Source organism: Coturnix japonica, chromosome 2 (genome assembly GCF_001577835.2).
Source record: "Coturnix japonica isolate 7356 chromosome 2, Coturnix japonica 2.1, whole genome shotgun sequence".
In the NCBI taxonomy this organism is placed as follows: domain Eukaryota; kingdom Metazoa; phylum Chordata; class Aves; order Galliformes; family Phasianidae; genus Coturnix; species Coturnix japonica.
This window is the reverse complement of record NC_029517.1, coordinates 49,212,850-49,225,519: the sequence shown is the minus strand read 5'-3', so window position 1 is coordinate 49,225,519 and position 12,670 is coordinate 49,212,850. Positions and strand designations below refer to the sequence as shown.

Genomic DNA, 12,670 nt, shown 5'->3' with positions numbered 1-12,670 from the left:
ATTCTTTTATATTTCTTTCCCTTCCTTTATACTTTCCTTTCCCTTATACTTTCCTTTCCATTCCTATTTTAAACTTACCCATTCCTTTCATTTATACTTTCTTATCCTTTCCAATATACTTACCTTTGCTTCCTTTCTTTTATACTTTCCCTTCCCTATATACTTTCCTTTTCTTTTATACTTTCCTTTCCTTTATACTTTCCATTCCCTTATACTTTCCTTTCCATTCCTATTTTAAAATTACCCATTCCTTTCATTTATACTTTCTTATCCTTTCCAATATACTTACCTTTGCTTCGTTCTTTAACATAACTTTCTTTCCTGTGGTTCTTGTCATAGCTGTATCTTCTTTCCTTTACACTTTCATTTCAATTCCTATTTTTATACTTTGCTTTCCTTTCCTTTCATACTTACCTTTGCTTTCCTTTCTTTTATAAATTCCTTCTTTTATAATTCCCTTCCCTTTGCATTATACCTACATTCCCTTTCTGTTCTGTAACATTTTCCTTTAGACCTTCCTTTCATTCCTTTTTTTTTTTTTTAAATTAACCTTTCCTTTCCTTTTTTATATACTTCCCTATCCTTACAATTCTACATACATTGACTTTCCTTTATACTTTGCTTTCCTTTCCATTATATCTACCTTTTCCTTTCTTTTCTATTCCCTTCCTTTCCCTTCCTTTATACTTACCTCTGGCTTCCTTTCTTTATACTTTCCCTTCCTTTATACTTTCCTTTTCTTTATACTTTCCATTATACTTTCCTTTCTTTTGTACCTTCCTTTCCTTTACACTTTCCTTTCCTTAGCATACCTTTATACTTTCCTTTCATTTTCTTTTCCTTTTCCTTCCCCCCCCCTTTTTTCTTCTTTTCTCTTTACTTTTTCTTTTTTTTCTACTTATTTTTCTTGCCTTCTTTCCTTATCCTTTGGCTTTTTCTTCCTCTTTTTGTTTTGTTTTTCTTCCCCATTTTCTTTCCCTTCTCCTTTTTCGATTCTTTTTCTTCCCAAATCTTCTTCTATTTCTCCCTGTTTTCTTTCCCTCGTCTTTCTTCCCCTTTTATCTTTTACTTTCTCCGGTTTTATGTTTTTTTTTCCCTATTTCTTTTTCTTTACCCTTTTCTTCCCTATCTTCATTTTATTTTTCTTCTTTCTTGCTTTCTTTTTAATTTTTTTCAGATTTCTTTAACATTTTTATCTGTTCCACGTTTCAACAATTACTTGTTTATTTCTTCGCTTTTCTTCCTCATTCGTCCCCACCCCCCGAAAGCACCACCACATATTCCAACATTTGTCTTTTTTGCTTCCTCCTTGTTATTAAATCTTTGAATTTGTTTTTTCTAGTGTTACTACCCTTCCTGACCACTCCTTTTGTTTGTTGTTCCCGGGATAATACGTTTTTTTCGTACTTTTGTTATGTTATTTTGGCGCTCTTTCCATTTTCCTCTCCCGTTCACCCTTCCTCAAGATCCCCCATTTTTCTTTTGCTTTGGTTCTTCTTAACCTGTTTTTCTTTTTGCTTCCCTCTTTTTTTTGTTCTCCTTTCTCTATTTAATTTTCATTTTCTCTTCCCCCTTTCCTTGCCTCTTTTTTCTTGCCTTCACCCTTTTTGTTTCTTTGTCCTCCGTTTGATGTTTCCCTTTCCTTTCTTTCCCTTTATCTTTTTTTCTCTTTTTTCTTTTATTTCCTGTCTTTTCTTTCTTACTTTTTCTTTTTTTCTTCTTCTTTTTCTTCCCTTCTTTCCTTTTGCTTTTGCTTCTTCTTCCCCTTTTTGTTTTATTTTTCTTCCCCATTTTCTTTCCCTTCTCCTTTTTCTATTCTTTTCTTCCCTATTATCATTCTTCTTCTATTTTCTTCCCTGTTTTCTCCCCTCTCTTTTTTCTTCCCTTTTATCTGACTTTCTCCTGTTTCATGTTTTTTTCCCTATTTCTTTTTTTTAACTTTTTCTTCCCTATCTTTATTTTTCTTCTTTCTTGCTTTTTTCTCTTTTTAATTTTCATTTTCTTTCCATTTTTCTTCCCCTTTTCTCATTCTTTTTTATTTCTTGCTTTTCTTCCCTCTTTTCTTTTTACCCTGACCCATTCTTTGTCTTCTTTTTTCTTTTTAAAGTTTGATAATTTTTTTTTCTTCTTCTCTTCCCTTCCCCCTTTTTTTATAGCCCATATATTTACTTCTTTTTTTTTTCCTTTTCCAATCATTCCCCCACCCCCCAACCCCTATTTTCTTTAGCTTTTTGTTTCTTTTTACCCTATCTGTTTTACTTTCGCTTCCTCCTTTTCTGTTCTCTTTTCTCTTTTTCTTCCCTATTTAATTTTCTTTTTTGCTTCCCCATTTCCTTCCCTCTTTTTTCTTGCTTTTTTTTCTTTCCCTTTATGTTTCTTTTTCTTCTTCTTTTCTTCTCTATTCTTTACCTTTTTCTTTTTTTTCTTTTCTTTTCTTCTTCTTTTTTTTTTTTTATTTCTTTTTTCCTTTGTTTTCCTTTTTTTTCTTTTCCTTTCTTTTTTTATTCTTTTCTTCTTCTTTTCTTTTTCTTCCCTTCTTTCCTTTTGCTTTTACTTTCTCTTCCCCTTTTTGTTTTTTCTTCCCCATTTTTTCCCTTCTCCTTTTCCTATTCTTTTTCTTCCCTATTATCATTCTTCTTCTATTTCCTTCCCTGTATTCTTCCCTCTTTTTTCTTCCCTCTTTTTTTCTTCCTTTTATCTTTACTTTCCCCCTTCTGTTTCCTGTTTTTTATTTCTCCTATTTCTTTTCCATTACCTTTTTTCCCTATCTTCCCCCTTTTCTATTCCCTTTTCTCTTTTTCTTCACTGTTTAATTTTCATTTCCTCTTTCTTCCCCCTTTCCTTCCCTGTTTTTTCTTGCTCTTTTTTTTTTCCTTCCCCTTTATGTTTCCTTATCGCTTTCTTTCTCTTTCCCTCTCTCTTTCGTATTCCCTTTCTTCTTCACTTCCCTCTTTTCTTACTCTTCATTCCTTTCTTTTTCTTCTTCTTCTTTTTCTTCCTTTTCTTTGCCTTCTTTTTCTTCACTTCTTTCATTTTCCTTTTGTTCATTTCTCCTGTTTTTGTTTTTCTTTTCTTCCCCATTTTCTTTTCCTTCTATTTTTTATATTCTTTTTCTTCCCTATTATCATTTTTCTTCTTTTTTTCCCCGTTTTCTTACCTTTACCCCCCCCAATTTTATTTTTGTCTTCCCTCTTCTATTTCCTTTTATCTTTCTCCTATTACTTTTTTTCTCTTCTTCTTTCCTTTCTTTATATTCTCTTCTTTTATTCCTTCTTTTCTTTTTTCCTTTCTTTTTTCTATCCTCTTTCCATTTTCTCCCCTCCCCTCTCCTCATTTCTTTTTTTTTTCCCTCTCTTCCCCTTTCTTTCCCTTTTCCTTTCTATTTCCCTTTCCCTTTATTTCCCTTTCCCTTCCCTTTCTCTTTTCTTCTTTTCATTTCTTCTTTTAATTTTTTTTTCTTCTTCGACTTCCCTTCTTTCCTTTTGCTTTTGTTTTTTCTTCCCCTATTTTTTTCTTCCTCATTTTCTTTCCCTTCTCCTCTCACTATTCTTTTTCTTCCCAACTATCATTCTTCTTCTATTTTCCTCCCTCTTTTCTTCCCCCTTTATTCTTCCCCTTTTATCTTTGCTTTCCCACTTCTCTTTCCCTTCCCTCCCCTTTCTTTCCCTTTACCCCCTTCTATCCCTTTCCCTTCTTTTTTCTTATTTTCTTTTCTTTTTTTTATTCTTTTCTTTTGCTACCCTATTTTTCTTCTCTATTTTTTCTTCTTTTTTCTTTTTCTTTTTCTCTTCTTTTTTCTTTTTCTATTTTCTTTTGGCTTTGCTATTACCTTATCCTTTTTGTTTTTCTATATCTTCATTTTTTCCCTTTATTCTATTCTTCTTTCTCTTTTCTATCCCTATTATTTTTTTCCTTTTTCATTAACTTTTTTCTTTTTCTTTATCTTTTTTTCTTTTTTTTTTCTTTCTTTTCTGTTGCTCTTTCTTCTTGTTTCTTTTTCTTTTATTTTTTTCTGCTGCTTTTTCTTCTTGTTTCATTGTTTTTCCTTTTCTTTTGCTTTTTAAATCTCTCTATTTTTCCTTTCCTTTTTTTCTTTCTCTTTTTCTTCCCTCGTTTCTTTTTTATCCCAATTTTCTTCACCTTTTTCTTTCATCTTCTTCCCCTTCTTCATTTCCTTTACTTCCCTTTTTTTTTTACTTTTAAAGCACAATTACTTCATGAAATGATACTTCTCGATGTACAAACAGATATAAAAATATCATCTGATACCTCTTTGCGCTGTTTTCTCGTTGTCTGTAGAGTTACGGATCAATATGAGTTAGCACATCAGTTAGTCTTTTGGTTTTGGTAAAAAAAAAAAAAAAAAAAAAAACATCTGCAGGACTGTCGTACAAATACTAGTGATGGGGGATGGAGGGGAGATATTCTGGCCATCAGTGACCTTTCCCTTCCATTTCCCCCCCTATTTTCTTTTGCTTTTGGTTCTCCTTACCCTATTTGTTTTTCTTTTCCTTCCCCCTTTTCTGTTCTCCTTTCTCTTTTTCTTCCCTATTTTCTCTTCCCCCTTTCCTTCCCCCTTTTTTCTTGCTCTTTTTTTTAACTTCCCCTTTATGTTTCCCTTTCCCTTTCCTTTTATTTCCCTTTCCCTTTATTTCCCTTCCCTTTTTCTTTTCTCTTTTCTATTCTTTTCTTTGGGGAAGCTGTATTTATGTTGTATTTACTTTGGTATTTATCTTACCTTTTTAGAGGAGTTGTGCCTGCTTCTGCTTCTTCAAAAAGGAACAGGGAGCTTCTTACAGTCAGATAGCCTGAAGGTGAGGTGGGCTGGCCTCTCTGCCTGCCTGTGCTCCTTCCTTCCCCCTGGAAAGTTTATCACATGAGATTTTGATAGGCTTCTTCTTACCCTATTTGTTTTACTATTCCTCCCCCCTTTTGTGTTCTCTCTTCTCTTTTTCTTCCCTATTTAATTTTCATTTTCTCTTTACTTCCCCCTTTCCTTCCCTCTTTTTTCTTGCTCTTTTTTTTCTTCCCCTTTATGTTTCCCTTTCCCTTGATTTCTCTTTCTCTTCCTCTTTCCCTTCCCCTTCCCTTTTCTTTTCCCCTTCTGTTTCTTCCCTTACTTCCCTTCTTTTTTGGGAAGCTGTATTTATCTTGTATTTACTTATGTATTTATCTTACCTTTTTAGAGGTGTTGTGCCTGCTTCTGCTGGCTTCAAAAAGGAACAGGGAGCTCTACAGTAGAAGCCTGAAGGTGAGGTGGGCTGGCTCTCTGAACTGCCTGTGGCTCCTTCCTTCGCTCCTGAAAAAGATCAGCCAACAATGAGATTTTGATAAGGATTCTTTTAACTCTATTGTTTTTCTCTTTTCCTTCCATCTTGTTCTGTTCTCCTTTAAATCTTTTTTCTTCCCTAATTTATTTTCATTTTCTCTTTTCTTCCCCATTTCCTTGCCTCTTTTTTCTTGCTTTTTTTTCCTTCCCTTTTATGTTTCTCTTTCCCTTTATTTCCCTTTCCTTTCCTCTTTCCCTTTCTCCTTCCTTTCCTTTCTCTTTTCTTTTCTTTTGTACTCTTTTTTTCTTCTTCTTTGTCTTCCATTCTTTCCTTTTGCTTTTGCTTTTTCTTCCCCTATTTGTTTTTTTTTCTTCTTGTTTCTTTTTTTCTTTTTCTCTTGCATTTTCTTATTCTATTGTTTTTCCTTTCCTCTTGCTTCTTTAAATCTCTCTATTTTTCCTCTCCTTTTTTATTTTTTCTTTCTCTTTTTCTTCCCTTATTTCTTTTTTTACTCTATTTTCTTCACCTTTCTCTTTCACCTTCTTCCCCTTTTTCTTTTCCATTTCCCTTACTTTCCTTTTTTTTAAAAAAAGCACAATAAATTCATGAAATGACACTTCTCGACGTACAAACATATAAAAATATCATCTGATACCTCTTTTGCGCTGTTCTCAGCCATCATAGAGTAGCCATCAGCTAGCTTTGTGATTGTTGGAAAGAAAGGAAAGAACTTTCTTTCTTTCTTTCTTTCTTTCTTTCTTTCTTTCTTTCTTTCTTTCTTTCTTTCTTTCTTTCTTTCTTTTCTTTCTTTTCTTTCTTTCTTTTCTTTCTTTCTTTTCTTTCTTTCTTTTCTTTCTTTCTTTTCTTTCTTTCTTTTCTTTCTTTCTTTTCTTTCTTTCTTTCCCTTCCTTCCTCTCTCCCTTCCTCCCTCCCTTCCTTTGTTCTTTCCTTACTTCCCTTCTTCCTTTTTCGATCTCTTTGTAGCAGTGATTTGTCAGCTCCCCCATTTACTTCATATATTTGAATAGCATTTACTGCTGAGATTCAGAAAAAAATATCACTCAGTTTAGAACCTATCCAGATGTCCTAGAACTTTAACAAAAACATCAGGCTCATAATTGAGCACAGCTATGCAGTGCATAGTGCACAGCCAGAGGGAGATGTGGGAAACACACAGTGTCAAGGCAGTTGATTAGGAGATGTGACAAGAAGCAAGTCTGAAAACCTCAGTGATCATTGCTTTAAAACCTACGGATCACTGGCTTTCAGCCTGTTATCCACAGACTCCAGGGAGTTAACATTACATTTAAATGACTTGAAGAGTTGACGAAGAGAAATAGGATATGCGGTTGTCTGCACAAGATGAAGTAAAATGAACATACATTATTTTATCTCTCTCTCTCTTTCTTCTTCTTCTTATTTTTTTTTTTTTTTTTTAGGAACTCACAGATTACAGAAAGGTTGAACATAAATCTATACGTATTAGCTTCCAGGCTGAACACTACAACAAGAAGTATCTCAAGTGAGAAATTATTTTTTTCCTACTTTCTTCAGTTCCTGCAATATCACAGCTGCAATGAGAGTTACCTTGTGGAAGATTGTGGTAGATAATCTTTAGGAATCTCTTCCTTTACTTTAATTGCTCGGTCTTTCACTTAAAACTGTAAACTGTTACACACAATGTCTCATTTGGAAGGTGAGACAATTTATTCAACAGTAGGCAGAAGGTGGTTAAAAATGTGGTCTTTACTTTTGAGGGATTTTTTGCTAATAGCACAATTCCCCCAACTCATTCCTGCAAAAAACAAACAAACAAACAAACAAACAAAAAAAAAAAACAAAAAAAAAAACAAAACAAAACAAAAAAAACCCCAAAAAAACCCTTGTAGCAGAAATGCTAAATCACTGCATAGAACATTGATTGAGGACCTGGTGGGAAGGCAAGGCCAGCTGATGGGATATCAGCTGTATGCAGGGCACTTGAGTGTCTCGAAGGGATGGAACCAGGAGGAATCATTCCCAGACCTCATTTAAGGGTTGGCAGCGGAGGTGAGGGTGTCTTGTTGGCGATTTCTGTCTTGAAGTTTTCTGAAAGTAAGCAGCTTTTGATTCTGCTGTATTTGGACTTGCTTTCATTTGCTGTGTCTGAGGGCTGTGCCACCCTGCTATTATCTCAGTATTTTCCATCCCATTTATAGCATTACACAACTCTTGTTTGTTGAATTCACTATTTAAATAAATAAGTTTTCATCCAAACATCTGAAGTCTACTGTTGTTTACAGGAGAAAAAAAAAAAAAAAAAAGATTATTTTTAGTGTATTTTGAATATTCTGTAATGACCAGCATAAATCTCTATATATTCCTCTTTAAACTCAGTGTGTCTTTTAGCATGTGTGATATGTCTTTTCATGATGAGGAAGAAGGAATTTAAAGACCTAAACTGTGTATATAGTCTTCTGTGGAGTCATAGAGGAATGGAATAATCTGGATTGAAAAGGACAATAAAAATCATCTAGTTCCACATGCCCAGCAATGGGCATGGTTATGTTTCAGCAGGTCAAGTTTTTCAATGACCCAGCCATTCCTCAAACACTTCCAATTATGTGGGGTTCCGGATAAGTCTTGGTTGCTTGGATCTTTCTGAATTATTTAATATTGTCAGTTTTTAATACAGTGGTGTCATAAGTTGATGTGAGGAGTCTAGTGTGTACCGTAAACATATGTTTAGCCTTCTCACAGAAATGCTGGGATTTTCTCACACAGAATGATTTTTTTTTTTTAATTTTTTTTTTTTTAATTTTTTTTTGGCTGCAGAAATAGCAGGATGACAAACTGTGAGTCCTTTATTGAGTGTGACATTTAGGAAGTGACTGTTTCACACTGTGACAAGCAGCTGGATTTAAGGGCTTCTAAATCGGTTGTTCAGAAATTGAGACCTTTGTTCATTTGGCTTTGATCATCAAAACTGCTATGTCAAATTGTTCCACAGCAAAATGAGACTGCATCACGAAGTTTATTAATCTCTCTGTTTATCCATTGTAGTTGTTCTATTACTTATTGCAGTATCAAAATTCTTCCCTGGAAGGCATAAATATTTTCTGTTTACAGCCTATTGATTTAGGTCTTTGTTTGAGCTTCTTAATGCAAAAGATGGAGAAGCAGCAGTTCCTCCTTATTTCTTCTTTACTATTCATTATCTCTTAGGATGAAGTGGTGATACATGAAATACCATTTTATAAGGGCACTATTTTTAAGGAATGATAATACATTTTTCATAAATATGTATAGTGCAGCAATAAAGGGATATATGAAGGATATTTGAATGGATAACAATTGATATTTATTTATTTATTTATTTATTTTGTGAAAGATGAGAACAGCATATAAATTGATAGACTGAACTGAAAGGAAAGGCTGCAAGATTTAGAAGTAATAAATGTGCAACTACATTTTCTTGTAGATCATATGTAATAAGACAAATTGGAAGGACCAGACATCTGTACATAGCAAGCAGAAATTATTTTAAATGTAGTGTTTTCATTTACTTCACATCCTTCTTTCTTGTTCTTAATTGGTTGCTTTTATTTTCTAGTGTGTTAGTGTTGTCCAGAGGGTTGGTGGGCTTGTTTTGTTTTGATTTTGGCTTTCAACCTTGTCTTTAAATTCTTCTAATAAACATGCAGGGATAACTTATGGAAAATCTTTAAAGTGGGACACAAATAAAGGGAAACTGAATGTTTCATCTATGACAGGAGGGGGAAGTGGGAGGAGAGGAGGGTGCTGTGGTGAAGTTTTACTTGATCTGGTGCTCACCATAGCAAAGGAGGTCATTAAAGAGATTAAGACTGGAGGCAGTCTGGGCTGTAGCAATCATGCCCTGGTTGAGTTTGTGATCTCAAGGAATATGAGGCTGGCAAAGAGCAGAGGGAGTACTCTGATCTTCGGAAGATGAACTCCCAGCTGTTTAAGTAATTATTGAATGACATACCCTGGGAATCTGTCCTTAGGGACAATAGCAAGGAACCAATCTGGCAGCCCTTTCAGGACACCTTTCTGAGAACACAAGAGCACTCCAACTCCCATCATAAGAAATCAAGCAAAGATAACAGGAAATAGATATGGTTGAACAAGGACCTGCTGGTCACACTGAGGGATAAAAAAAAAGTACAGGCAGTGGAACCAGGAATGCACAGCCTAAGAATACAGGGATGCTGTCAGGATGTGTAGAGACAGGATCTGGAAATGTCAAGGTGCATATGGAACAGAACCTATAGGCACTGATCAGATCCACTCTGAGTCTTTTCTCAAAGCTGAACAGACCCAGGTCACTCAGCTTTTCTTCATAAGAATGGTGCTCCAGGCCCTTTACTGCATGATAGGGTCATAGACAAAGGAAGAGCAACTGAGGCCTTCTGCAAAGCCTCTGATATGGTCATGTAGCACATTCTTATGTCTAAACTAGGAAGATATGCATTTGAAAGGAGGAGTACTCAGTGGCTAAGGAATTGGTTGGAAGGTAGCCGCCAGAGGGTTGTAGTCAACATCTTTATTTGTAGGTGGAGGCTGGTGACAAATGTTTTCCCCTAGAGGTCTGTCTTGTGACCAGTGCTCTTCAAAATATTTATCAGTGGCCCAGAAATCCAGTTCTGTACTGGGCTGCAATAAAACAGGAAAGGGTGGTGATTGTCCCCTTCTACTCTGCCTTTCTGAAGGCCCCATTGGGAATACTATGTCCATGTCTGTGGACCTCAAGAATGATGTAGAGCTGTTGGAGCGGGTCCACAGGAAGCCATGGGGATGGTCAGAGGGATGATGCATCTCTTATCAAGAAACACTGAATGGGCTGGGCTAACTCTTCTTGGAGAAGTGAAGGGTCTGGGGAGACCTTACTGGCTTTCCAGTACTTAAAGGGGGCTTATAAACAGGAGGGAAAACAACTTTTTCATAGTCTGATAGTAATAGGATATGGGACAATGGTCTTCAGTGAAAAGAGGGGAGATTTAGATTTTAGGAGGTCACTTTTTATTTAGAGTGGTAAAGCACTGGAGCATATTGTCACGAGAAGCTGCAGATGCCCCTCCTTCATTGAATATAAAATACATGACAGTACAATTGCTCATATCCATGTCTTTGCCACCCCTAAAATTTAATTATTTTTATTGGATGTGGATAGAATCATGACCACTGCATTTTATGCTGCTCTGGGTAAACTATCTCCCTATTACAACTTATATCTTTATTCAGTATTTTGAGTTATAGTATTTTTAAAGATCTTTAAATATTACTTATTTGCTTTCCCTGTAAGGCCCTATCATACATCCACTTGAAAAAGCTGAATTGAAGATTTCAGTGAAAGTGTGAAATAATTGTTTATTCTTATAGAAACAAAGTATTGAAACACATACTCTGCCTTAAGAACAATATTTAATCCACTGATATTAAACAAAGTTTAAGGTCTCATAAAAGACTTGTTTGAACTAAAGATGTATCACTGGGTAGTCAAAGTCCTTGATAATCTTTAATTATGATGATTAAAATTTAATGAAGCATAATGAATTCTCACCTTTACTTCTGGTAGTTGACAGGTAATGTACTTGTTTCATTTACTCCAATTTGCTGTTAAACTCTGGTGTATTCATAAATTTGGGAGTATAAACTATAATAATACTACTTCCATTAACTGGTTATTTATATTGAATATCAGGATTAGAGTAAGATCCAAACATTTTCATTTAGGATCCTTGTCAACTCAGGTATTTTTTTCAATTTTTTTTTTTTCCCCCGTGGAAGAAAGGGAGTTATGCTTGAATATACTGGCCTATGTTTGTTATTTTTAAGGGAATGTCGAAAATCAAAATTATTTATTTTACTCATGGGTGTGAGTTTCATTTAATTTTTAAATGTCTTTCCAAGTCTTTGTTTAAGAATTCAAAAGATAGTACTTAAAGGTTTTTTTTTGTTTGTTTGTTTGTTTGTTTTCATTGAAAGTGTAAATGCTTTCTGAGCCCTTACTTCCTAGGGAGCATTATTCCACTGGGACTGGCAGCACAAAAGGCAGCAATAGAAATAACATTTGAGTAAGGTTAAACAATGTCAGTGTGCAGCTAAGAATTAGTAACTGGGGACAAAATAGACAAGTTCTCCTCTGTTCGGTTCTTGCCCTTTCCCTTAATACACTTATCAGTGTTCCAAATAAAACAAACAATTGCATATTACATTCAAGTACTTAAAACGGACAATGTATTTAGAAAACATTTTAGAGTATACGGGTATTTTCTTATATTTCCCCACTGGAGGACATTTTAGAATAACATCTTTGTCTGCTAGACATGTCACATATGCTCTTGTAAGATAAGGGAAGCAAGAATTAATTAACATCTAAATTATGACTTTTTTAAAAATGTTAATTATACTTAATTAAAATATGAATATTTTATCATACATCACTCAAAAGTTTGAATATTTTTTTTTTACTTTATTGATCTATCTTTATATATAAATATTCTGCAACATCGTTTTAGAAACAGAATTATTATACAGTAAGATAATTTCCATGTTTTGCTTGAAGGAACAAGACAGATATTCACAGAAATATTAACTACCTTAAGTGCATTTTCTCTCTGATACAGTTTCTGAGCCTTTCCCATGCATTTATTTCTACTGTGGTTTAACCTGGCAGGTGGCTCAGAGGGAGAATCAAGAGGGTGAGGGGGAGAACAGTAGAACTTGTGGATTGAGATAAAACTATTTACTAAGACAGAGAAAAGGAAAATGATAATAATTATAACCATGTACATGAAGAAGTGTGTTATGAACTTATGCATGATAACTATTATCCTTTTCTATGTATGTATATATGTGTGAATGCATATAGCAAGTGATGGACAAGCAACTGCTCACCAGACAGATGCCTAGCTAGTCCTTGAGCAGAAAATAGTGAGACTAACTTCCCCCCCTTCATAAGTCCTTCTGCATGGTGTCATATAGTATAGAATACCCATAATTATCCTAATTCTGTTCCCTACCATTTCCTTGGGCGTTTCGCTGCAAATGGCCTTGGCTCTGTAGAGCACTAATTACCAGCCACTGGAAACATTGTTGGGTCATCAACATTGTTCTCCTATAACCAAAGCATAGCATCATACCAGACGCTTTGAAGTAATGAAACTAAAAAAATTTATTTGCACACGTGGCATATATTTTTACTGTCTGAGGGGTGCGAAAGAATGTTTATGGACTGCTAGGTCAGATCCCAGAAGACAACCAGAATGAATGTAGAAAGCAGTATGCGGCATATAAAGGCATATGCGGTTGTCAGAGGATTGACCCAATGTAAAAGAACAATATTGTCAAAGCTTATTAATACTGTCTGAAAAACATTCCAATACATATTTTTAAAA

The 12,670-nt window shown here is 34.6% G+C and overlaps 2 long non-coding RNA genes across 2 annotated transcripts; both read right to left on the bottom strand.

Moving 5' to 3' along the window:
- Positions 1-38: 38 nt before the first annotated feature.
- LOC107309482 lies at positions 39-719 on the bottom strand. Its single transcript, XR_001553196.2, has 2 exons — positions 415-719; positions 39-289 (listed from the first exon to the last, which is right to left on the bottom strand). It is a non-coding gene; the product is annotated as an uncharacterized LOC107309482 (long non-coding RNA).
- A 3,906-nt stretch (positions 720-4,625) lies between these two features.
- On the bottom strand, positions 4,626-5,293 carry LOC116653013. The gene is made up of 2 exons (XR_004306364.1): positions 5,179-5,293; positions 4,626-4,860 (listed from the first exon to the last, which is right to left on the bottom strand). It is a non-coding gene; the product is annotated as an uncharacterized LOC116653013 (long non-coding RNA).
- Positions 5,294-12,670: the final 7,377 nt, after the last annotated feature.